At 40.2% G+C, this 25,839-nt stretch overlaps 1 long non-coding RNA gene across 1 annotated transcript; it reads left to right on the top strand.

Moving 5' to 3' along the window:
• The first annotated feature begins 388 nt into the window (after window positions 1-388).
• LOC124874969 lies at window positions 389-18,221 on the top strand. Its single transcript, XR_007039925.1, has 3 exons — window positions 389-465; window positions 17,764-17,838; window positions 18,094-18,221. It is a non-coding gene; the product is annotated as an uncharacterized LOC124874969 (long non-coding RNA).
• Window positions 18,222-25,839: the final 7,618 nt, after the last annotated feature.

The following is a 25,839-nucleotide window of genomic DNA, read 5'->3' as shown; positions in this document are numbered from 1 at the left end:
CTGAGACATAAAGAAACCAAGGGGAAAAAATCTATCAGAAATAATGCCAAATATACAAAGAACATAACACAAGAATAAACTAAACACACAGGCATCACCTTTCAAACAATAATGAACAGTGAATACAGCAAAAACTAAAGAGCACAAATAAACAACAAGGAAATGGTAAAAACAGAAACACAAATGAAAACTAATACCTAACACAAAAGAATCATGACACATATACAAGAAACTATTAGGCTTCAATGTAGCCATGTGGGATTTGATCTCAGAAACGTTGCTGTATGTCTTCCCCATGTCAGGGTTTGTGGTTGGTTGGGACCAGGATGCAGACAGTAGCTTGGTAACCACATAGTCTTTGGAATCTTTACTTTAATAAACAATAAACAAATGACTTACACCAGGAGACGGAGTAGGAGACACAGGAAGATAACAGGCGGAACCAAAGGGGATCAAGTGAAACCGGTAAGCTTTTATACAGAGTGGTGAATGGTGAAACAAAGAGAATGAGAGAGGCAGGTAATCAAGTGATTGCTGGCAGGTGTGGAAACCAGGTGTAGGGAACCGAGGGAATACGTTTCTATGGCAATGAGAGCTGGGAAACGCAGAGACAGGAGGGGAAACTAAACTAGTAACAACCCTAAGGGAAACAAACACTAAACTAACTGGGAGAAGCAGGGAACAGAAACCTAAACATAAGCTAACATAAATAGTAACTCTAAAATAAACTAAATCTAAGGACATGGAAACAACTAAAGTAAACAAGCTCAAGCATACAAAACGGAAACTAAAACTACATAAAACCAAAGATGGAAAATAACCATAAGGAACAAAACAAAAGAGAACTAAACTAAATAACCGACTTGGGGAAGAAAATAGATCTAAAGTAAACACACAAGCACAAGGATCTGAGCAAATATTAACTAGACAAAAGTAAACTACTAATCAAAGGATCAGGGAAAACCTCTAATGTCAAAGTAAACAAAAACAAAGACCAAAATGGCAGATCCTTACACTCCATCTCTCTCTATGCAACCTTTCCTGTTTGATCACCATCCATCCAGCCATCCATTCTCTTCCGCTTATCCGGGGTCAGGTCGCGGGGCCAGCAGCCTAAGCAGAGAGACCCAGGCTTCCCTTTGCCCAGCCACTTGGGCCAGCTCGTCCGTGGGAATACCAAGATGTTCCCAGGCCAGCCAAGAAACATAGTCCCTCCAGTGTGTCCTGGGTCTTACTCTAGGCCTCCTCCCAGTGGGACGTGCCCGGAGCACCTCACCAGGGAGGCATCTAGGAGGCATCCTAACCAGATGCCCGAGCCACCTCAACTGGCTTCTCTCGACATGGAAAAGCAGCGGCTCTACTCTGAGTCCCTGTAGATCGACCGGTAAATCGAGAGCTTCGCTTTCTGACTCAGCTCTCTCTTCACCACGACAGATTGGTACAGCGCCGGCAGCACCAATCTGTCTTTCGATCTCCCGCTCCACTTTTCTCTCATTTGTAAACAAGACCCCAAGATACTTGAACTCCTCCACTTGAGGCAGAACCCCCTCTGGCTGCATCACACTCGGCTGCGAACTACTCCAGTGAGAGCTGTAGATCACGAGCTGATGAGGACAATAGGACCACATCATCCATAAAAAGAAGAGACACATTCTTCCTGAATCCGAGGTTCGACTACCCAATGGACCCTCCTCTCCAGAACCCCCGAATAGACCATACCAGGGAGGCTTAAGAGTGTGACTCCCCTATAGTTGGAACACACTCTACGGTCCCCGTTTTTGAATAGTGGGACCACCACCCCGGTCTGGCAATCCAGTGGAACTGACCCAATGTCCACGCAATGCTGCAGTTGCATTAACCAACACATCTCAGCCTGGCCTGGAGGACACAACATACATGATTTCCAAAAAACAATTTGAAAGGTGGACTCGTCAGACCACAGCACACTTTTCCACTTTGCATCAGTCCATCTCAGATGAGTTCGGGCCAAGAGAAGCCGGCGGGGCTTCTGGGAGTTGTTGATATGGCTTTTGCTGTGCATGGTAGAGTTTTAACTTGCACTTGTAAGTGTACCAACAAACTGTGTTAACTGACAATGGTTTTCTGAAGTGCTCCTGAGAATGATGTTGCTTTTTAATGTAGGGCCTCCTGAAGGGATCTTAGGTCACAGGCATTCAACGTTGGTTTATGGCCTTACCGCTTACGTGCAGAGATTTCTGTAGATTCTCTAAATCTTTTGAGTACATTACAGACTGTAGATGATTGATTCCCTAAATCCTTTGCAATCACACATAGAGAAACTTTGTTCTTAAACTGTTGGACTATTTGCTTACGTGGTTGTTCACAAGTGGTGAACCTCTCCTTGCCCTTGATTGTAAACAACAGAGCCTTTCTCCTTTTACACCCAGTCATTTCACTCTAGTTTCCAATTAACCTGTTCACCTGTGAAATATTTTAATTAGATACTTTTTGAGCATTCCTCAACTTCCCCAGTTTTTTGCTGTCCCTGTCCCGGCTTTCATGGAACGTGTTGCAAACTTAAAACTCAAAATGAATAAATATTTGCAAAAATACAATACAATTTACCAGCTTGAACAATAAATATCTTGTGTTTGTAATGTATTCAATTGCATATAGTTTGAACAAGATTTCCAAATCATGTTCTGTTTCTATTTACGTTTTACACAACGTCCCAACTTCATTGGAATTGGGGTTGTAGCTTTATTGAGGGCAAAAATGTCTCTTTGGATTGCAAAGGTTGCAGACCCCTGGTTTAGAAAAAGAACAAACAAAAAATCACAAGACACAAAGAAACAGAAACCTTTTCTCAGAATTTACTAGTATGAATTTGAGAGACTAACATTTAAGAAGTTGTATGCTCATTATATGATTGTGCAATTCCAGCAAGATACCTAACTTGTCTTTTTTTTGTATGTGATAGGCTACAAATTTGTTTCTTTAAGGACAGTCAGATTGTTCTTTTGTATTGCTCCCTCCAGTCTGTATTTAGATGTACCTGCTAAAGGACATACTGCCCCATTTCCATTAATCATAACAGAGGCCCATACAAAAGTCTGGGGAGATTTTAGGGCAATGTTTGCATAATGAAGTTTGCTTCACCTTACTACATTCCTCAGACACATGAACAGCACAGAAATACTCTGGGTTTGATTTATGTGCATGACAAACTGGCCAGATTGCCTCATGAAAAGAAAGTGAGTAAAAGTAAATTTTTTGTATTTGTACTCTGGTCCAATATGGATAATATTTACTTACGTCCTGCTTGTTACAAAATGTTTTTCAATCTCATTTTTCCCATTTTTGGCAAAATACAATAAACGGTTTTTCAAAGCCCATTACCACCTCACTGGATGATCTGGTGGTCAACTGATCACCACCTGGTAGTGAGTTGGATCAGGGAGCCGAGGAGGTTACTGGACAGACCTGGTAACTTCAAGGTCATTGTGTCCTGTAATGGGAGCAAATGGTGGTCCTATTGGTTTACAGTAGCATTGGAGGAAGTGGATTTCTCCAGGTCTCAATAGGCTTTGGGACCTCTATAGGCTTTGGGACCTCTAAAGCAGTAGACAGGATCTGGGTGGCCAAAAAGGCTACATAGCTGTGGTTGCAGAGACAGGAAGAAATTTGAAGGGGCTATAGAGAATGACTTTCAGGTTTTCTATAAGAAGCTCAATGGTTCAGAAAGAGAAACCCCAGGATGCAGAAGGCTCAGGAGCTTGTGGAGCTCTCATGGTTAGCACCTTAAATGTTATATGCCCATGCTTTTGGAGACAATGGTGATCTTAAGCTCTTTGTCTATTACATTTTTATATTATATCTTTTGATCTTTGGAAGACAGCATCACAAACCTAGCCCTATTTAATATAAGTTTGTGTCTGCTGCTTCTTTAGGTAATGTATGAAATACAAGCAAAGCTTTTGCTGAGCTTGCCAAATTACTTCCCACACAGACAGAGCAAACAAGAAGGGCTTCACTAATCATGGAATTTTCATGAGTTATCCCAAATGACAGTGCTGAAATTAAGCTTCTTCTTTACGCTTAAATGAGATTACAGAGAGTTTAATCAATTTATCAGCTTTAGTTTTGTAAGTTTGATGACTCTCCAATTTAGGCTTTAGCTAAAATCACCTCAAAGACTTTTCATGAGATACCATGAGAAATCAGCCAAAGTGTGTATATCAACTAAAGCTACTGTCATCTAAAATATTGAGACATGTATTATGATTCTTCAGTGTACAGGTATAGCACAAGTTCCAAAAACGTGTATTTTTGCATCTAGTGTTTCATAACAGAAACTATCTATCCAGGCATTGTCTTTTGCTTATCAAAACTTGTGTGAAAAGCTAACACATCCAAGCAGGAAACCCAACAATAACCTCTAGCTTCTCAAAAACAATCCAAGACATCCCTATTCAAAGACAGATGTCCACAAGGCCACCTGATCACACAGCTGAACCATTGTAGCTGAATCCTTTGCTCTGAGCTCCCTCTAATGATGGAGCTCCTTAACCTATCTTTAAGGGAGAGTCACCCGCACAACCCCCTACAGGAAGACTGAATTATGTTATATGCATCATAAACCTTGTTTCCGTCATCAGCTAAGTGTTTGACTGTAGATGGACTGGTAATTCAACAGCTTTGGCTCTGCCCTTTCTTTACCACAACAAACTGGAGCACAACCCTCATTATTGCAGATGAAACCGCAATCTGTCTTTCTGTGTCCCTCTTCATCCTGTTATCACTCAAGAACCAGGCTGCAAGATGCTTGAAATCCCCTGCTTTATGTAGAGACTTGCCCCTGACCAATAAGACATTTTCCACCATTTTCAATTAAAATAGTAGCGATATGCACTAGGATCTTTTATGGTCTTGAGGCAATGACCAGTTCAAGCTTTACCAAGGTTTTAAGCTGTTAAGATTTCAAAGCCACAACATTTTCTGTCAGGCTGTTGTAGCAGTTCTTTTATTCAGCAACCCCTCCCACACATGTTGCTGTGTAGTGCCAGTGTTTTCACTTTTCTCTTAGTTACAGGACAACCAAACTGTAGAAACTAAAGCACAAAATATCATATTAGGATTTTGGGCTGCACCCATGAGAGATTTTTTTGAAGCCAACGTTCTTAATTTATGAGCAGCACGTCTGTCAAGCATTTGATTACAGTCTCTACCCAGGGCAGATACCTAACTCATTACCCAGCTAACTTCATCATCATTTTCATAGTTGTGTTATCCTAAAAAAGGCAGAACAGCAGTAACATATCATCTCGCCACAATAAACCCTTTAGTAAGTGTTCTATATTTTGCTTTGTTTTTTTGTTGTTGTTTGTTTATCTGTCCTTCACCTTCCATTAAACTAAGTATTAAACAAAAATCAGAATGTATTTGTCGTCAGTTTTTGTTTTCCTTCAGTATCATTCACAATACACAGTGCATCGTAGAAGTATGTTCTTCCTTACAGATTTCTTCAGATTTTGCTCTTTTGTCAAACTTAGACATTTCAGGTAATCAAACTAATTTTTAAAAATCCGAAAAAGATCATCTGAGGAAGTAGAAATGCAGTTTTCAAATGTTAATTTCATGTATATAGGGAAAAGAGCTGTTTAATACAACCTAGCCCTCTGTGAAAAAAACACAATTGCTCCCTAAACCTAATATTTGGTTGTGCCACCCTTGATAGCAACAACTGATAAGTGTTTGCAATAAATGGCAATAAGCCTTTTACATAACTGTGGAGGAATGTTGGTTCACTTTTCTTTGCATAATTCTTTTTATCCTGCGACTGTGGAATGTTTTTATCATTAAGGGCCTGGTTGAGGTGCTACCACAACATTTATTTATAGCCTTTTAGAGACTTGTTTGAATAGATTTTTTCTCTTTATAAATGAAATTATCATGTAAAAACTGCTATTCATATTTACTCAGGTAACTTTTGTGACAAAAAGTTTTGTCTGATAATAAAATCAGACAAGGGTAGATTTGAAAGCAGCTCCCCAGCACTTAAATTAATCAGCCCATCTCGACGGGTGATTTTACCATTTTATTTTCCCTCAGTCACCTCAGTCCTTCAATCACCGTGAAAACTAAAACATATAAAAATATTAGAATACAAACATAAACCTACAATACAAACAACAAAACAAAACGTACCTCACTGCTTTCACTGGGGAACACTAAGTGTTCATTCATTTCCGTATGCTAAGCATCTTGTCACTTCAAGTCATTCATTGGCACAATGATTCTACAAGCCTTTATAGGGTCTGCCCTCATTAAATACAGAATGAGGGCAGACCCTCATTTTTTTACAAAAAAAAAAAAAAAAAAAACATTATAAAATATAAATTAACAATGCTAATCAAAACAGACAAACATCCATAAGCAATCTGCGACGTTCCTAATTTAGAAAATTCACTTCGAACAATTTAATTTAAACAGTCTACAAAATAAATTATTTAGGCAATTTATTTTAAATAGATCACAATCCATTACACTCCCACCAATAATGCATGAACTACTACCAAAATTATTTCAAAGTTTCCCTTAAAACCATTCAGATTGCTTAAAACATGCTTGTCTGTGTACATTCAGTTTACGAGTCACTTTCTAATAACACCACCAATTTTTGCACCAGTCTTTCTATTACTGAACTTTTAGAGATAATATCCCTTCCTGATCTTTGTTCTCCTGTTCTCAACTTCACCTTTCGGACCAAGCCATCAATACCAACCATTGTTTCTACGACACGACCCAACTGCCACCTATTTCTTGGGAGAAAATCCTCTTTTACAATTACAACATCATTTACCTTTAGATTGCGCCAAATTACATGCCACCTTTGTCTAATGGAAATATTCTGGAGGTATTCTCTCTTCCATTGACTCCAAAACCGTTCAACCAAAAACTTCACACGACACCAACGTTTTGAGGATTAGATATCCTCCCTTACAAATTTTCCTGCAGGAGGCAGAGCAGACTTAGACTTTATTTGAAGCAAATGATTAGGAGTTAAAGGTTCAAGAGAACCAGGGTCAATTATTCCCTTTAGTGATAAAGGATTAACTATGGCCATATCTTCATAAAGGAAAGTTCTTAATGAAGCATCATCAAGTTTTCCCAAATTTTGAGAGAGCGTAAAGGCTAACACATTTCGAATGGTGCGTATCTGACGCTCCCAAACACCACCAGCATGACTTGCTGATGGAGCATTAAAGATGAACTCACATTGGTTCTCTGCTAGGAAAACCTCCAGATATTTAGGATCACATTGTTTCAACTCATTTTGGGCTCCTACAAAATGTCTTCCTTGATCGCAATATATATGGCTAACAGCTCCCCTCAAACTAATGAAACAACGCAGGCCATTAATAAAGGAATCTGTGGACAAATCATCCAACATTTCAATGTGAACAGCTCTCGAATAAAGGCAGGTGAACACCAACCCATACCTTTTGTGTTCCTTACGATTTCTTTTGACAACAAAAGGACCAAAACAGTCCATTCCACAATAAGTAAATGGTGCAGATGCTTCCAAGCATTCCTTTGGAAGCTCAGCCATAAGCTGTTCTTCCGCTGGTCATCTGATCTTCCTGCACTGCACACATTTATGAATTATCTGAGCCACCAACCTGCTGTGGCCAATTATCCAAAACCCATTAATCTTGAGCTGCATTTGGGTTTGACCTCTGTCTTGATGACCTACCTGAGTGTGACAGTAGGACAAAATAAGATGAGTGATATGGCTGTTTTTTTGCAAAATCAGTGGATATCTAAAATCTTCACTAAGAGATGAATGTTTTAATGTTCCACCGACCCGTAGTAGACCATCTTCTACAAATTGATTTAAATGGAACAAAGGGCTAGAATGTGGAAGGATGTCTCCTCTTTTTAACAGCTTCATCTCTGAGCCAAAGGCCTGTTCTTGTACAAGTTTCACCACTGATTTAACAGCATCCTCACATTCTTTAACACTCACCACATTTTAATAACATTTGTTCTGACATCCAAGTCTTTGATTCTGGCAACTACTTTAATCAGTGTTGACCAAGATGAAAACCTAATGAAACATTCCAGAAAATCTGCAGTCTCATTTGGTGTTGTCACAAATGTCTGAACAGCTTCAACCTCTGGGTCACCAACTAACAGATCAGGGTAAGATTTAAATTCCCTGTTTATCTCCTTTTCCCAAAAAAATTCAGGACCTGTCAGCCAATTAGTTGTTAAAATCTCAGGGGCAAATAGCCCTGTTGACGCATGATCCGCTGGATTTTCAGTAGTGTCAACATGATTCCATTGATTTGGATTTGTGTTGTCTCTGATTATCTGGACCCAATTTGCCACGAATACATGAAACCGGCGTGCTTCATTATTAATATATGACAGTACTACTTGTGAATCTGTATATGACAGTACTACTTGTGAAAAACTCTGCGTCTATCCTCATATCAAATTCTGATTTTAACAGAACACTCAACCTAGCAGCAACCACTGCAGCTGAAAGCTCGAGATGAGGAATGGTTGTAATTTTCAAAGGAGCAACTCTGGCTTTAGCCATAATCAAAACACAATGAATTTCACCTTCGTCATTCTCAAATCTGAGGTTAAGAACATGCACCATATGCTAGGCTGCTAGCATCTGAGAAGTGATGTAGTTCTGTTTTAACAATCTTTCCATATCCTTCGGGATGATAACATATTTGTATCAATAACCTCTCCACATCCTGAAGACTAAACTTCCACTTCTCCCACCGTACGAGTAAGTCTTCAGGCAGAGGATCATCCCATCCAATACTTCTGTGGCACAGATCTTGTAAAATGTATTTCCCATTCATAATGAATGGTGAAAGAAATCCCAGCGGATCATATAGAGAGGCTATTACTGACAAAATACCATGGTGTGTATTACGTTTGTCCCTCAGATCAATGTGAAAACCCAAACAGTCATCTTTGACATGTCATCGCATACCTAGGGTACGTTCAGTAAGTGTCAAATCAGGCTTGAGATCAGCAGAAACCACACTTGTGGCTCTCTCAGATGGATTCACACAGTCTAGGACTTCAGACCTATTGGAATTAAATTTGTGGAGTCTCAAACCACCTTCTCTGCACAATTTCTGTGCTTCAGTTATTAATATGGTGGCATCATTAGCTGTAGGGACACTTATTAAACCATTATCAATATAAAAATTATTCTCCACAAATGCTGCTACAGCTGGAAACTTGGATCTCTGCTATTGTGCCAAGTATTTCAGACCAAAATTAGCACAGCCTGGAGAGGAGGCAGCACCAAAAAGGTGGACTTTCATCTAATATTCTTTAGGCTCGCTCTCCAAATCCCCTTGCTCCCACCATAGAAACCTGAGGAAACAACAATGTTTTGATGCAACATAAAACTGGTGAAACATCCTTTCAATGTCACAAATAATAGCAACAGCTTCTTTTCTGAAACGCAGAAGGATTCCAATTAAAGAGTTAATCAAATCTGGACCAGTCAACAAAGTATCATTCAAAGAGATACCACAAAATCTAGCTGAGCAGTCGAACACTACTCTTAACTTATCTGGTTTCTTTGATTGATACACCCCATGGTGAGGTAAGTATCACACACAACAATCATACCATCATTGGCATTTGCCTCAGGAGCTAGTTCAGCATCACCACAGCTAATAATAGACTCCATAAATGTTTTATAATGATTATAGAATTGATCATTTCTCTTTAATCTCTTTTTCAGATGTTGTAAACAAATAGTAGCCAGCCTTTTATTATTTGGCAAAACAGGAAGGCAAGGTGTTTTAAATGGAAGGGCATCTTCAAATGGCCATCATCTTTCTGTGTAATATTTTTACTCAGAAGTTGTATAAATTGAATGTCATCTTGGGAAACACAATTTCCTTCTGGACCCCTTTCACTGAAATCCAACTCCAAAGTTCTTAAAACATCAGAAGCTAATGGAGCGGGCATTTCTTTCACCATTACTCTATGTACAAATCTTTGATTACCTTGCCAATCTAAATGTGGATTAGCTGCCCCGATAACACTCCAATCAAGAGCAGTCTTCTGAGCAAAAGGTTAATTTTCCCCACCAACAACAACATCCAAGGGAGCCAAAGCAGAAGGACAGTCAAAACCAATGAGTACACCTACTTCACAATCTTGCAAAGCATGGAATTTAGCCAGCCAGATGTTTAAGGTGCTGTACTTCTACTTGGTATGCAAGATGTATCAACAGGAATGAAGTCACGTGTGTATGCTTGCCGCAACCATATATAATTATCAGAGAAAAAACTCCAAACCTGCAAGTCATACACATTTTGACTTGAAACGGGTGTATCAACAGAAACCATGGTACTAAGTTTTAGCTGTACTGATTTGGTTTCAACAATCAAGTTTCTCACAAGATCTTCTAAAACAAAGGAGGAGTCACTGAGTATCAAAGAGTGCATAAGTAAGTATTTCCTTCCCAGGATCCTTCACAGAGGACAAAAACACTGGAACAATACTTGATGTAGTGGAAATGTTTCGGGTGAGTACATGAGATAAAACATTGTGAGAAACGTGAGGTGTTTCTCCTGGAGACATGGAACACTGCTGAGCAATATCTTGTAATCTCACTCTGTCCTTGTGTAAACAAGTAGGATGAAGCTGTCTACACTGTCCACAAATATGCCGCATTTTACAATCTTTCAATAAATGGCCTTTCCTTAAGCATCCAAAACAACAACATTTATTCATAGCCATTTAGAGACTTGTTTGGATAGATTTTTTCTCTTTATAAATGAAATCATCATGTGAAAACTGCTATTCATATTTACTCAGGTAAGTTTTGTGACAAAAAGATTTGTCTGATAATAAAATCAGACAAAGGTAGATCTGAAACATCTAAAAGAGCTAAACAGCAAAAAACTAAAGAAAAATCTCAAAGTGGGGGTACTTTTTTCCAGTATAGTCCTGGCTTAATGCCAGAATTCCGTTAGATAGTTTCACTTATAGCCAACTATTCTTCAGTCTGTTTCAGTTCAGTTTCAGTTGTTCTTAGAGTTCATTGGTTTGCACTTCTGGGCTGTCTATGGCCTACTCTCTGCCTGGATTTGGTTTCCTTGTCAATCCAGCTCTGAGTCACAACACTTACTGGCAAATTCCTTATTTAATGTTTCACCAACTTTAATGATTTTATTTAAAAATGAAATGAGATTAAAGTATAATATTTAGTAACACTGCTCTGCTCCACGGTTCTTTATTGGCCATCTGTCATTACAATCCAGCCAGAACCATCCAAAGGGAATAAAACATTCTGATTGAAGTTTTCTGGAGGAAAAAAAAATCCTTTCAGAGGGCCAAAAACTCATATCCTGATAACTGAGAGCAGGCCAGACTTGAGTATGGTCAATATGCATAATGTATTTATAACAGCGAAGCTGTTGAAAGAGGGTATGCCCTGAGGTGAAGCTCTAATGAGCCACGCATCTGATCAGCTGACAGTGGAGCGCCTTTGGAATAGAACTCTGTACTGCACTACTGGCTCTTTTGCATCTTTTTATTGTTTCTTTATTCTAGCTTATGTGTTGTACTGTAAGCCATTTAGTAGGCGGACTGAAATACTGTTTTACGTGCTCATAATCCCAAATACTGCAGCTCAGGTGTTTACTCGATCAGCTCAGGTCAGCAATGAAGCCTTTAGTTTTCTGTGTGGGCTACTGACTCTTAGCTAAACACAACCGAACACAATGAACTTACCAGGTAAAAATACATCTCAGACTCTATTTTAAGGAAACACACCATGTGAGCCTCCTGAACAAACTGAGTGTTTGCTGAGAAGCCTGCAGCTTCTTGCCCTCTGGGAATTAATTACACAGGGAAAGATTTAAGAAAATTATTATTTTCCTCACCATTACTTCTGGATCAAAGGTTCTCTAGTGTAATAATCTTGACAGCATCATTGTTGTTTGTCAGTCAAAACCTGGGAGGTCACATCTACAAACAAGGAAGGATAAAAAACAGTATAGTTAGCTTTGAAGGAGGTTACTAAGAAGGAGCTCACTGGGTTCCTATTTTTAATCCTCTGTTCCCAAACCATTCAGGCAACAGCTAATAGATTGGAGCTACATACAACTGCGATTTAAAAAGCTCCAGTTTGAAAAATGACCTCAGTGATCCTTCCTTTTTTCGAAAACCTGTAGTTTGATCAATTTCAAGTTGCCTTTGTAGCCATCAGATGTCAAGAAGCTAAATAACAATGATAAATATAGAGTCCTAATTAAAGAGTGAAATTGTGCCCAGGGTAAATTATGCTGCACGCAGTTAAACTAGGAATTGTCCTACAAATGTATTCAGTTAATTTGCCCTTGGACTGAGAATGTGTATTCAACTCCTTGTTACTAGTGTATCAACTACTCCTTATGTGGAAAATCCCATTAGTTTTCTGACGGAATTGTCAACTCAGTTTCTCATTCTGTAAATTCCTATAGCAGAGATCCATATTTTTACAGTTCATTGATTCAATCACTTTCAATCTAAAATCTTTACTTCACTACCTCATTAAAAACAAATACATCAGAAAATTAAAGAAACTGTACTGTGTGTTTTTTATTAAAACATTTGATGAAGTTGCTTTTTTTCAGGGCTGCACGGTGGTGCAGTTGGTAGCACTGTTGCCTTGCAGCAAGAAGGTCCTGGGTTCAATTCCTGGCCTGGGGTCTTTCTGTATGGAGTTTGCATGTTCTCCCCGTGCATGTGTGGGTTCTCACTGGGTACTCCAGCTTCCTCCCACTGTCCAAAGACATGCCTGTTAGGTTATTTAGTAACTCTAAAATTTCCCTTAGGTGTATGAATGAGTGTGTGCATGGTTGTATGTGTGTTGCCCTGTGATGGACTGGCGACCTGTCCAGGGTGTACCCTGCCTCTCGCCCATAGACTGCTGGAGATAGGCACCAGCTCCCCCGTGACCCCACTATGGAATAAGCGGTAGAAAATGACTGACTGCTTTTTTTCAGTTCTCTTTTCTTGTATATTTCTTTTCGAAAAGTGAAACCCAACCTAGTTTTACATCTTTTTCAACTAATCACAACAATCGGGAGCTTTAAGCATTGTTTTACACAGGTCAAAGGCTTTTTAATTCTGATAGGTAGCTCTAATATCATACTTTTCATGCTGTCAGAGCAACACAAACTCATTAAAATACTGACCATGAGTTATGGCCCACACATAAGCTATGACCAAAAAGGAAATGGTTTCACCGGTCACACCATTAACTTGGCATCGACAGCACCAAGGTTGTATCTCCAGTGCATTCTGTTGACTATGAACAAGAAATAGATATTTTTAAGTTTTTGCCATCAATCTGAGACTTTTTTTTTTCTTTTGTCCAGAACCAAGATCCCAGGTTCCAAGTTGAATCCCCGTTGCTCAACACTGCTCAACAGCTGAAAATTGCTCCAGCATGTGATGAGGTCATGTCTTTAGGAAGCTAACTAAAACCACATTTTTCACATAAAGTAAAGTGGGAATCCTAAAACTCCAAAAACCAACACCCACTTCACCACAACTATACAGTGGGGGGAACAAGTATGTAATACACTGCTAATTTTGCAGGTTTTACCACATAAAAATAATGTAGAAGTCTTTGATTTTTATCATAGGTACTCTTCAACTGTAAGTGAGAGAATCACATAGTGTGACTTTTAAGTAATTAATTAGCATTTTATTGCATAAGTATTTGATACATCAGAAAAACAAAACTTAATATTTGGTACAGAAACCCTTGTTTGCAATTACAGATATCATACATGTCCTGTAGTTCTTTACAAGGTTTGCACTCACTGCAGCAGGGACTTTGGACCACTCCTCCACACAGATCTTCTCCAGATCCTTCAGGTTTCGGGGCCTTTGCTGGGCATTTTCATTTGGGTTCAGGTCTGGAGACTGGCCAGGCTACTCCAAAACCTTGAGATGCTTCTTACGGAGCCACTCCTTAGTTGCCCTGGCAGTGTGGTTCGGGTCGTTGTCATGCTGGAAGACCCAGCCAGGACCCATCTTCAATGCCCTTACTGAGGGAAGGAGGTTGTTGTCTAAGATCTCCCAATACATGGCCTCATCCATCCTCCCCTCAATACGATGCAGTCGTCCTGTCCACTTTGCAAAAAAGCATCCCCAAAGAATGATGTTTCCATCTAGACACTTTACAGTAGGGATGGTGTTCTTGGGGTTGTACTCATCCTTCTTCTTCCTCCAAACATGATGAGTGGAGTTTAGACCAAAAAGCTCTACCGCTATTGAAATAGAGCAACTTGGACAAGCTGCTACTGCAGAAATACAGGCCTATTTCAAACCTCCCCTTCATTAGTAAGATTGTTGAAAAAGCTGTGTTTCAGCAGTTAAACAACTTCCTAACAATGACCAGCCACTTTGATGTCTTCCAGTCAGGCTTCTGTGCTCACCACAGTACAGAGACTGCTCTTGTCAAGGTGTTCAACGACATCCATATAAATGCAGACTGTGGAAGAACCACAGTACTGGTATTATTGGACCTTAGTGCAGCATTCAACACTACTGATCACTCCATTTTATTAGAGCGCCTGGAAAACTGGGTCGGCCTTTCTGGAACAGCACTCGATTGGTTTAAATCCTACTTGATGGACAAGAGTACAAGAGGGATTTTTTTTTTTTTTCGGAAGTTGTTGTATAAATCAATGTTCCAGGGTCTTCTCAGTTTCACTGAATCTTTAAGCAGAACATTTGTCTGCCATTTATCTTGTTTAATTGTAATTGTGAAAAGTTTTGATCCGGCTGGTAGCTTTCTCTATTGGTCAATGTTTTCTTGAGTCTGAGCTTCAGTTTGTAAGGATATTTTCTTTCTTTTTCTTCCTTTTTGGTGTTTTGCAGGTCTTCATCTGTGACTCCGTCCTCTACTTTCATATTTCTGTGGTAGATCTTATCATGTTCGTCTCCTTCAGTGTTTTGAAGGTCTTCGTCTATGACATCGTCCTCTGCTTTCAAATTCTCTGGTCTGTCTTCTCTAGGTTGTCTCATTTCCTTTGGTGTTTTGCAGGTCTGTGATGTTGTCTTGTGCTTTCATATTACTCTGGTGGGTCTTCTCATGCTCCTCTCCTTCAGTGTTTTGCAGGTCTTCATCTGTGACATTGCTGTCTGTCCTCTCTTGTTCCTCTTTTTTAGTGTCTTGAAAATCTCCAAACACAACTCTATTATTTAATTCATCTTTGTCTTCCTTTTATTTTGATTTTCTGTGTTGTGAGCTTATCAAATCCCTGACTCTGCTGCGATTTTTGGTCTGTACAACCCAGAGCCAGTGACAGTTAACTGGATTACACTGGACACTGGAAATGTGTCTGGTTGCAAGACAACCAGACACATTTTACCAAAAGCACATTTTACCAAATAGGTTAGAGACCTAACAAAAGCACAAGCATTATTTAAATAAAGTAAACATCAATGATAATAAATGAACTACTCAAAAGACAATGTTTTAGGACTCAATGGTGACTTTGATTTAACGATATCCCTGTAGAAAAATACCTTTAATTAGTAAAATGGTTTCCACAACAAGTGTCATAGTTTTGGCTAAAAGAGATCCTTATAAAATTCCAACTGAGTATTGCTACTAAAAACTAATGAGTTGTAGGGTTTATGTCACCCTACAACTTCTAACAGTGACTCTGTGGATAATAATACCTATAAAACACCATAATGTTACATGGAGAAAATTTGTTAAATGCATGGCACATTTTCCCAAAGTAAGAGTTGTAGCATGATCAAGAAAAGGTGCTCTATGTGTGTTGTGAGTTTGATGGCACTACAACATGGTATAGTGAAGTTATTACTTATTTAATGATAAAACATCAGTAAAATGAAAGCCCTTTATCCAAAGCTATTTGATGGATAGAGCAAACTGTTATTCGTGAATTTTTTGTTGGGGGGGGGGGGGGGGGGGTGGTTTATCATATACCTAGTAAAAGGGATTTTACTGAATATTTGGCTATTTAGCTTATAGGCTTTGGCAAATTGTTGGACCACTTATTTGCTTAATATTGGACCATTTGCACATTGCTGGACGCTACCAGGCCTTCCGGCGTTTTCGGCCATTTTGTATCCCAGGACAGTCCGTAACTACAAATCCCAGCGGCCACTCCGGCTGATAGGACGGGGGCGTCGCAGCTCTGAGGCCACAGTCCACTATATAACAGAGTATGGGACGGCCCACCATTTGCTTTCACATTGGAGACCGGACCAACATCTGAAGCATCTCATTCTGGAGAAGAGGATTTAATTTATTCTCCTCGTTGGCCAACGAAAAAGAAAAATTCATGAAAGAGGTTTCTGGAATAAGAAGGCCATTCACCCAATTGCACTCACTAACACTCACACATTCATACACCGATACGCAGATCGGTAGGGAACTTGAAGTTAAGTGCCTTGCCCAGGGGCACATCGACCTATGGCAGGAGGAAGCTGGAATCAAACCCACAACCTTCTGATTGCAAGACGACTACTCTTCCTACTGACCCACAATCGCCTCAACAATTTAATAAAAAAAACCATGAGCAATAAAAAGGGTAACAATATAAGCAATAAAATCAGCAATAAAAGGCATAAAAAACAACATAGACTGGCTTGATGCTCGTGCTCTCTGGAATTAAAAGCTATGGTAGGTTAAAAAGATGGGTTTTTAAGAGATTTAAAATCATTTAAAGTTCCAGCAGACCTCACCGAAAGAGGGAGATTGTTCCAGAAACCAGGAGCTGCAGCTGAAAAAGCTCTGTCTCCCCTGGTCATAAGCCGAGTCCAGGGAACATCTAATCCACTCGGCTCGCTTCCCGAGCCTTTCCATTACTGTTATTTCAGTACCTGTACCTACTTTTTTGGTACCTCCTTCTTAGCAGGGCTAAGCGAGGGTGAGTCGGTACTGTACGTGACGTGAAAAAATGGCTGTTCACTGATTGGCCGTGGGCTCGGCCAGCCTTAAGAGTCGACCAGCATAAAAAAAAACAACCGGCATGTTCAAATGTGCATTCAAGTGAGTGAGAGAAACATATGATGGAATTTGCAGATATCCGGAAAAGTCACACCTTGGAGCAACGACGTGTTGCAAGCTTTTCTGGCAATCAAAGGAGACTGCAATATTCAATGGCAGCTGAATAAATATATAGGCAACAACTATTAGAAATACAATGAGACCTAATTCAAGTCTCTTAAAGGGAAAGTGAAATCTTTAATAATAATAATAAAACTGATGTCAAAATTCTACCCATAAAATCTGATTGTCAATAGAGTTAGCAGATTTAATCCCGAGGCAATAGACGTGTTATTTCTTGGTTTTGTAACGCGTTTTGGTCTTTATTTCTTTACACTGGCGGTTGGGTGTTTCATTCACAGTTATGCAGCATGACACATGATGCTTTAAAGCCGCACCTCAAGGAGGTGTTCCCTTCAGTGGAGCAAAAGCGGGTCTATGGAAATGCAGCACACAACGTGCAGAGCCGTGCTGAGCTGTTCCGGGCTGGCCAAATCGAGCCAATGGAAAAGGGTCATAAGAGCTGTTGGTCTTGAGACCTTAGAGATCTACTGGGAATGTTTGGATGTAAAATCCTGTTGAGGTCAAGAGGTGCCAGATTATTCGGATATTTGAATACTAAAAGCTAAATCTTAAAAACAATTCTAAAAGAAACAAAGCGGTACTTCAGCCTTAGGGAAACCTGCAAATCATTTAAATTGCCTGTTTGTTTGACTTAACAGGAAATGGTAAATCAAGAGGACCTTGGTCAATTTCCCTCCAGTATGGAGAACCTGGGTCATTTCAGCAACTCTTTGGTGAGTTAATTTTTTTCTTTTATTGAAGAAAAATAGCATGAATTTTTTTAATATAGCAAAATGGCACAGGTTAGAGCATATTTTAAAAAATACATTGTACTGCCATTAAACTGCATTTGATAGTTATTCAACATAAAATTATCTTTAGAAGATTGTTATTTTCTGTTATTTATTTTTATGCAATGGGATAGTTCATGGTGCTTAAACTGGATTTCATATGATTTCAGTAATTCAATCATGATCTTCTTCTTTCAGGTGGTTTTAGGATGGCAAATTCTGCAACACTTTCCAAATAGGCTGGAGCAGTCCTTTCAACAACAGACGTTGGACCTGGATGATATTGAGCTCCTCTGCATGAATACATAGACTCTAACGCAATTTCCTGTAAAGGATTAATAAAGTTACATTCTATACTGATTTGTTCTGTTTCTGCACATATTAATTTTCCACCACTGGTAGGTTAATTTGTCTTTTTTGTCTTTGGTTAAAGCGTTCAAATTTTACTGTGTAGGACTTTTGCTATAGAAATAAACCATCATCCAACAAAATGTTTTATGCAAACATTTTCTAGGCCTTTCCAGGGCCCATTTTACTTTACTCCATTTTCATTATACAGGATCAACGTATCAGTAAGCAATAAGTAATTGTTACTATATATCAACAAAACTTTTCTAATAGATCAGGAGAAGTTGAACTCTAGAATCGGGCCACTCAAACAGGCAGCACTGTGGAGTAACTCTGTTGCTCTCATTCTGGTATATTCTTTTTAACAACTGTTTTTGTGAAAGAAAACAGCTTTTTTTGGAAGATTATTCCCTTTGATATTGGATGCTGTGCAGCTGGAATGATTTTTGCCGATACTTTTTCACTTTTGGATATTTGTTATGATGCATAACCATATCAATAAGGTGTTTTTTTTTTTTTTTTACAACTGGGGACAGCTGATTAACATCTCCAACCCCAAATCCCAGATGAGTTTAAAAGGAGGTGCCATGGATGCAGAGCAGAAGCAAAGAAGAGTGAGAGACAGAGTAAGTTCAAACCATCTCTTCCAGCAATTAAACGTTTTATTGCTATGATCCTATGTAATAACAATAGGGTAAAGTAAAATGAGCCAAACCAATGACCTAAGGTAATTAAGTTATGGCACTTAAGGCATTTCTAATAAATCACACTACTAACTGATCATGACATTGAGTTACTGTTATTCCTGTAAATATGAACACTGTTTGCATGAACAATTTTACAGGGATTTTTCAAGCATTATTTTTAAAATGAAAAACTAACCTAGATCTTTTGAATCCTGTTTTATGGCTGAAACTAAGCTGTCAAGTTCATCATCTGATGGTGAGCTGTAGGTTGCTCCTATTGAGAGACCCCACTATTCCATTCTACGGTGGATTGTTCTCTGTGATATGCCAAGAAGCTTGGAGATGCAGAGAACTAAGAGGTCCATCTTGGGATTAGATCTTGGGATCTTTGGAAACATACAACTTAGGCCTCCCCTTTTCGCCAGCTGAGCTGTCAACAACAATTGTAAACCTTCTATCCACATCAGAACGGATGAGACAGATGAGCTGGTGAAGAGTTGCACCTCACGAAATGACGCACAAAATGTAAAATCCGACCAGAACCTGCTGCTCAGTAAAATGCCTCAATTACAGCCAAACCCATGTTTTCTGGATTGTTAAAATTGTGATTGACATTGACATTGGCTGAGAGAAAGAAAGTCCTGATCAAAATCCATACTTGCAAGTTAAAACTGACACGCAAGTTGGGGAACTTCATCAGACAGCTTTACACAGTTTTTAGCTTTGTATCTGTAAACAGAGCTTAAGAAAGAAAATTTGTAACTTTGGATGCATTCATGAAAGGAATAAACCAAGACATCAAGGATGAGCTAGTGACCCGTGACTATCCTTCTTCCCTGAAACAACTCGAGGATTTGGCTGCTCGCATTGATATTCGGCTGGCAGAGAGAAGGAAGGAGAAGCGCCATGAGAAGGGTCGCTCATCATTAACTCAGTTTTCTGCACACCGGTATGAGAGAAGAAGTCGGTCACCTCTCATTGAGGAAAATGATAATTGTGAGCCCATGCAATTGGGCAGAACCAAGATTACCCCTGAGGAGAAAGATCGTCAGAGAAGATTCAAGCTCTGTTTTTATTGTGGAGAGAAGCACTCAGGTGTCCACTAAAAGGACAGGCTCAGCAGAGGAAGGGAGGTCTCTACTGAGCCGAAGTCAACTATCTGCTTCCTCCTTCTTGTTTCCTGCCCATTTTCAAACCTCTTCTTTGTCTCTCCAGGGGGCCGTGTTTATTGATTCAGGAGCAGATTCTGAATTCATGGACGAAACATTTGCAAATAAGAACGGCATAAATCTTATTCCGTCAGCTGACACAAGAAACGTGCTAGCTTTGGATGGTCACAGCATGAACAATTCACATGTAAGGACGGAGGAGATTACCTTAACAGTTGGAGATAATCATCAAGAAAATGTAACTTTCATGATCATTAATTCAGCTGAACTTCCTGTAGTCCTAGGGGCCTCCTGGTTGCAGAAACACAACCCTCACATCAACTGGAAGAAAAAAGAAGTTTTGGGTTGGTCTGAGTCATGTTCTGCTAACTGTCTTTTGTCTGCTGCTATGGAGGTCAGTGTGGAGAATGAGGTTGAGGAGACCTATCCGGATTTATCCAAGGTACCGCAAGAATACCATGATTTAAAGGAGGTTTTTAATAAAATCAAGGCAACAGCTCTGCCACCCCATAGACCTTATGATTGTGCTATTGATTTGCTTCCTGGCACATCACCCCCTAAAGGCAGAACCTATTCATTGTCTGGTCCAGAGCACAGGGCCATGAAGAGTTATGTTGATGAGGCATTAAAGGCAGGGCACATTCAACCCTCTTCCTCTCCTGCAGGTGCTGGTTTCTTTTTTGTTGGGAAGAAGGATGGTTCATTGAGACCATGCATTGATTATAGAGGCCTTAATGAGATAACAGTTAAAAATAGATATCCCTTACCACTCAGGAACACAACTTTTGATCAGATCCAGGGAGCCAAGATATTTTCTAAGCTGGATCTAAGGAATGCATATCATCTGGTCCGAATCAGAGAAGGAGATGAGTGGAAAACGGCTTTCAACATGCCTACGAGCAATTATGAATACAAGGTCATGCCATTTGGACTTACTAACGCTCCTGCAGTTTTTCAGTCATTGGTCAATGACGTTCTAAGAGACATTGTGGGTCAATTCACATTTGTTTATCTTGATGACATACTGATTTATTCTCAAGATCTGGAAACCCACAGAAAACATGTCAGAGCTGTTCTCCCGCGTCTTCTCCAAAACCAGTTGTTCATCAAGGCAGAGAAATGTGAGTTCCACATAACTACCACTTCCTTTTTGGGCTTCATCATTTCCCCAGATCAAGTGCTTGTCAACCCCTCCAAGGTTAAGGCCGTATTGGAATGGCCTGTTCCAACTGATCGCAAGCAACTTCAAAGATTTCTGGGCTTCGTAAACTTCTTTAGGAGGTTTATTAGAAATTACAGCCTGGTTGCTACTCCCCTAAATGCTCTTACCTCTTCCAAGGTGAAATTTGTGTGAAATAAGGATGCAGAGAAGGCCTTCAATAGGTTAAAGGAACACTTCACGTCAGCTCCAGTGTTACGGTCTCCTGACCCAGAGAGACAGTTTATCGTGGAGGTGGAGGCTTCAAGCACTGGGGTCGGAGCTATATTAAGCCAAAGAGGTGCCTTGTGCCTAAGGTACTGGAGTCTTCTCATTGCTCTCGTTTAGTTTGTCATCCAGGAATCAGCAGAACCATTCAGACAGTTCGAACTCAGTTTTGGTGGCCATCGCTGGTCAAGGATGTCAAAGACTTTGTTGCTGAATACACTCAATGTTGTCGAGCCAAGCTTTCTCGTCACCCCCCTGCGGGGTTGCTGCACCCTTTGCCAATTCCCCCTCGCCCATGGTCACATATTGCGATGGATTTTCTGACAGGTCTACCGGTTTCTAAAGGTCACTCTTCACTACTAACCATAATTGACAGATTTTCAAAAATGGTTCATCTGGTGCCCTTGGAGAAGCTTCCATCTGCTAAGGAGATGGGTGAGATATTGACCCAAGACGTTTTCAGGCTCCATGGAATTCCAAATGACATTGTTTCCGATAGAGGACCCCAATTTGTGTCTAGTTTCTGGAAGGAGTTTTGTTTGTTGTTGGGAATTTCTGTTGGTCTTTTCTCAGGGTTTCATCCTCAGTCTAAAGGCCAAACTGAGAGAGCCAACCAAGAAGCTGAAACCAAACTTCGTATATTATGTGAGTCTGACCTGACCAAGTGGTCACAAAATCTGCCCTGGGTTGAATACGCCATGAACTCTATGCAATCAAGTGCCACTGGTTTGTCTCCTTTTCATGTTGTGTTTGGTTTCCAGCCACCCATGTTTTCAGTTCAGGAGAGAAAAGCTAATGTTCCATCCGCCCAAGCGGCTGCCCTAAGGTGCCAAAGAATATGGAGAAAGGCCAGGAGGTCGATGGTCAGAATGTCACTGGTTCAGTCAAGAACGGCCAACCAGAGACGGATCCCTGCCCCTAAGTACCAGGTGGGGCAGAAAGTTTGGCTCTCCGCCAAGGACCTCCCATTAAGGGTAGCATCCCGGAAATTGGCACCCCGATTTGTTGGACCTTTCCCAATCTCCAAGATCATCAACCCTGTCAGTGTACGACTGAGATTACCCAACTCCATGAGGATTCACCCCACGTTCCACGTTTCTCAGGTCAACCCCTTCGTGGAGCCCCGACTTGGGCCCACCTACGGGCCCCCTCTACCCACCCATGTCATTGATGGTGGTCCAGTGTTCTCAGCATTCTCAGGTCCAGGCGAAGAGGACGTGGAATGCAATACCTGGTTGACTGGGAGGGCTATGGGCCCGAGGAACGGACTTGGATTCCTGCGAGGTTCATCATTGATAAGGACCTAATTCGTGAGATTCATCGTCTCCATCCTGATCAGCCTCGTGGTCCGTCAGGAGCCGGACCTTAGAGGGGGGGTACTGTTATGATTCTGGTACGTCTGCTCTACCCTGTCTCCTTGGCTGCAATCAGCAGATTAGATGCACCTGGTGGCTGCTGCTGTGCAGTGCAATCTGTGGCATGCCATACACCTGTGTCTTCCCTGATATATACCGATTCTGACAAGCAAATGGTGCCAGATTTTTGAAAGCCATTCTGTGAGTAGATATCCAGCATTCCTTCCTGTCTGATCATTGTTCTTGACCTTGCCTTGCCTTTTGGATTTATGCCTCTGTCTGCTCCCTGTCGGACTATTTGGATTCTGGTTGTTGACCTTGTTTCCTGCATCTGGTTTATGCCTCTGCCTGCCCCTTGCCTGACGCCTCTTGTTCCGATCGTTGACCCTGTTTCTGTCCTTGGATTATTGAGCCAGCCTAGCCCTCGGATTATTCAGCCTGGAGTCACTCCTTACCTGTGATGTGGAGATCACTGCCTGCCGCCCACTGAGGTTTCCCCTCTGGGTTTCAAGTTCCACTCAAGACAAAAGCAGGTTAGTGGCTTTTCTGATCCCTGCAAAATCTGGAGAGACTACAAGTCACTAATGTCTCTTTCTGCCTCAGTGATTCCTGGAAGCTGTGAGGAGTGTTACCTGTGTGACGTTTTCCTGTGGCTGAATAAACCTTTTAAACTTTTAGTACTGTGTCTGGCTGAATTTTGGGTCCGCCTTTTTCTGATTCATAGGAGCATTAGATGGTTGGTTCTGAGGGAATCAAACTGCCATGATGAAAGAAGTAAGACAGCTGCCATCAAAGGCTGTTTAGCCAAGTCTTTGTGGATTGTGCCAATGTTTCTGTCGGTGTTAGTCTATAAAAAGTCAGTAGAGTACTGATAAATGTGGCTCACAGCATAACAATTGTCTTTGTATCATTATGTCTAATTCACATTTGTTCTTCAGTGTGTTTTCCGTGTGTTCTCTACGACTGCTACCATACCTCTGGGACATATGTTGAAGATGCTGCATAGGTTTCTGGACAATTGGACAACGAAACACACATGGAAGCAGTTCATGAAGAGAACTACAACTGCTTGGAATGGCTGCATTTGATTTTTAATCACTAACTGATAATTAAATCATCTGCCACAACTGCCAAAACAAATCGACAAGAGGAGAAACTGATAAAATGTACTCTCAAACCAATTAGCCTCATCATGACTGCACATTAAAACTGATCTAAGGTACATTTTTGATTACAGCCAAAGATTGGGATATGAGTAGCAATAAAACTAGGAAATATGAAGAGGCAGCGCCTGATTCAGCTATACACGGACCACAAAATCAAGTCTTCTTCTCTCCTTTATGCACTTTCTAGAGTGTTTAATGCATAAAACAATGTATTTTATGTCAATTCAGTTCGATAAAATTTTTTTTTATATAGCACCAATTCACAACACGTCATCTCAAGGCACTTTACAAATTGAATTCAATCTAATCATGCAGATTTGAAGTCAGGTACATACATTCCAAATAATCCTAACTATCTAACAGTGCAGTCAGATTCAGGTTATTATTCTCATTGGTTAAAAAGTTTTTCTATCTTAGAAAACCCAGAAGGTTGCATCAAGTCAGTGACTTGCAGCATTCATTCCTCCTGGATGAGCATGTGGTGACAGTGGGCAGGAAAATTCCCTTTCAACAGGAATAACCCAACAGAACCAGGCCATCTGCTACAACCTATTAGGTCTTTGGGACTGCTATGCTGCTACGTCACATAATGGAAGTGACAGCAGTAATATACAGAATTTGGTGGTTACAAAAAGAGAACAGCTTTACTCTTTAGAGGGTATACAGGCGATGTATTCCTCCAGGGAAAGCTCTGTCTGGTATTGATTTCTTAGTTGTGAAATGGTTTGCCAAAACTTCTCTGAGGCCAATTGTAGGCCCTCCTCAACAGCCTCTCTGAATTCCTCGCTGCAGTTCTCCTGGCCCCCGTGGTACATGTCTGCTGATTTATCAATCATTAAAACTTTCATCTCTGGCCTTCTATCAGTGTCTGAAACAAAAAAAAGGTCTGATATTAGAATCACAAAATCAACCACTGGTCCAAGGTGGCCTGTTCATAGGTACATTTATGAGCCAACGTATAGTCAAACACGGTGTTGCTCATATACATATATGCATGTCACAGAAATCCGATAACAAACAAGGTTTTCAGTTTGGGAAGGCCGTCTAACTATAGCTAACTGTCATGGCTTAACATAGCAGACCAGCTCCAGTTCCCTTCTCACCAGTATGGTGATGCTGCATGTCTCAAAAGCCAAACTATATCCCCAGACATCAGAATGCCCATTTCCAACCTTGTTCCTGCCTCAGAATCTCAGAAACTCAGAATCTCTCCAAAGCTGCTCCTCCAGCACAGTGTTCAGTAAACCCAAAAAATCAATTTGAAACTCACTTCTCTGTCAGTTCTCCTTGTTTACAGTCAATCTTGGTGTCTACTGTCTGTCATTATGTACCTCTCTGACATTAATAAGTCGGATCTTTACTATGTAGAAACACTAGCTTTTTTTAATGCACTTTCTAAAATATGGCAATGTATTCAAACCCTCAATTAAAGATTAATGTTTTATCTTGTTTTTACTTTTTATAATACAGTATTTTTCACTTACGGCAACTTATGTTAATTTTACTTCAATAAACAAATAAAATTGAAACTCAAGGCAAGTTTATTTGCATAGAACCATTTATGCACAAGGCAATCTGGTGTCCTTTACAGGAAAACAAATCAAAGATTTGTTTTAAAAAAGAGATAAAATGTCAAACACTTTAAAGCTTTTCATAAAAAGAAGCCAATGCAAATTTCATCTTTAATCTTATAGTTTAATCACTCATTTATTGGGCAAACAGTTTATTAGTGAGATTCTTTGATCAAAAGCTGCAATAAACATTTTCATTCCTGAAAGGAAAATGAAGGTAAAA

This window comes from Girardinichthys multiradiatus, chromosome 10 (assembly GCF_021462225.1).
Source record: "Girardinichthys multiradiatus isolate DD_20200921_A chromosome 10, DD_fGirMul_XY1, whole genome shotgun sequence".
Taxonomy (NCBI): Eukaryota; Metazoa; Chordata; class Actinopteri; order Cyprinodontiformes; family Goodeidae; genus Girardinichthys; species Girardinichthys multiradiatus.
The sequence above is the reverse complement of the archived record's forward strand: the minus strand, read 5'-3'. Positions and strand labels throughout refer to the sequence as shown.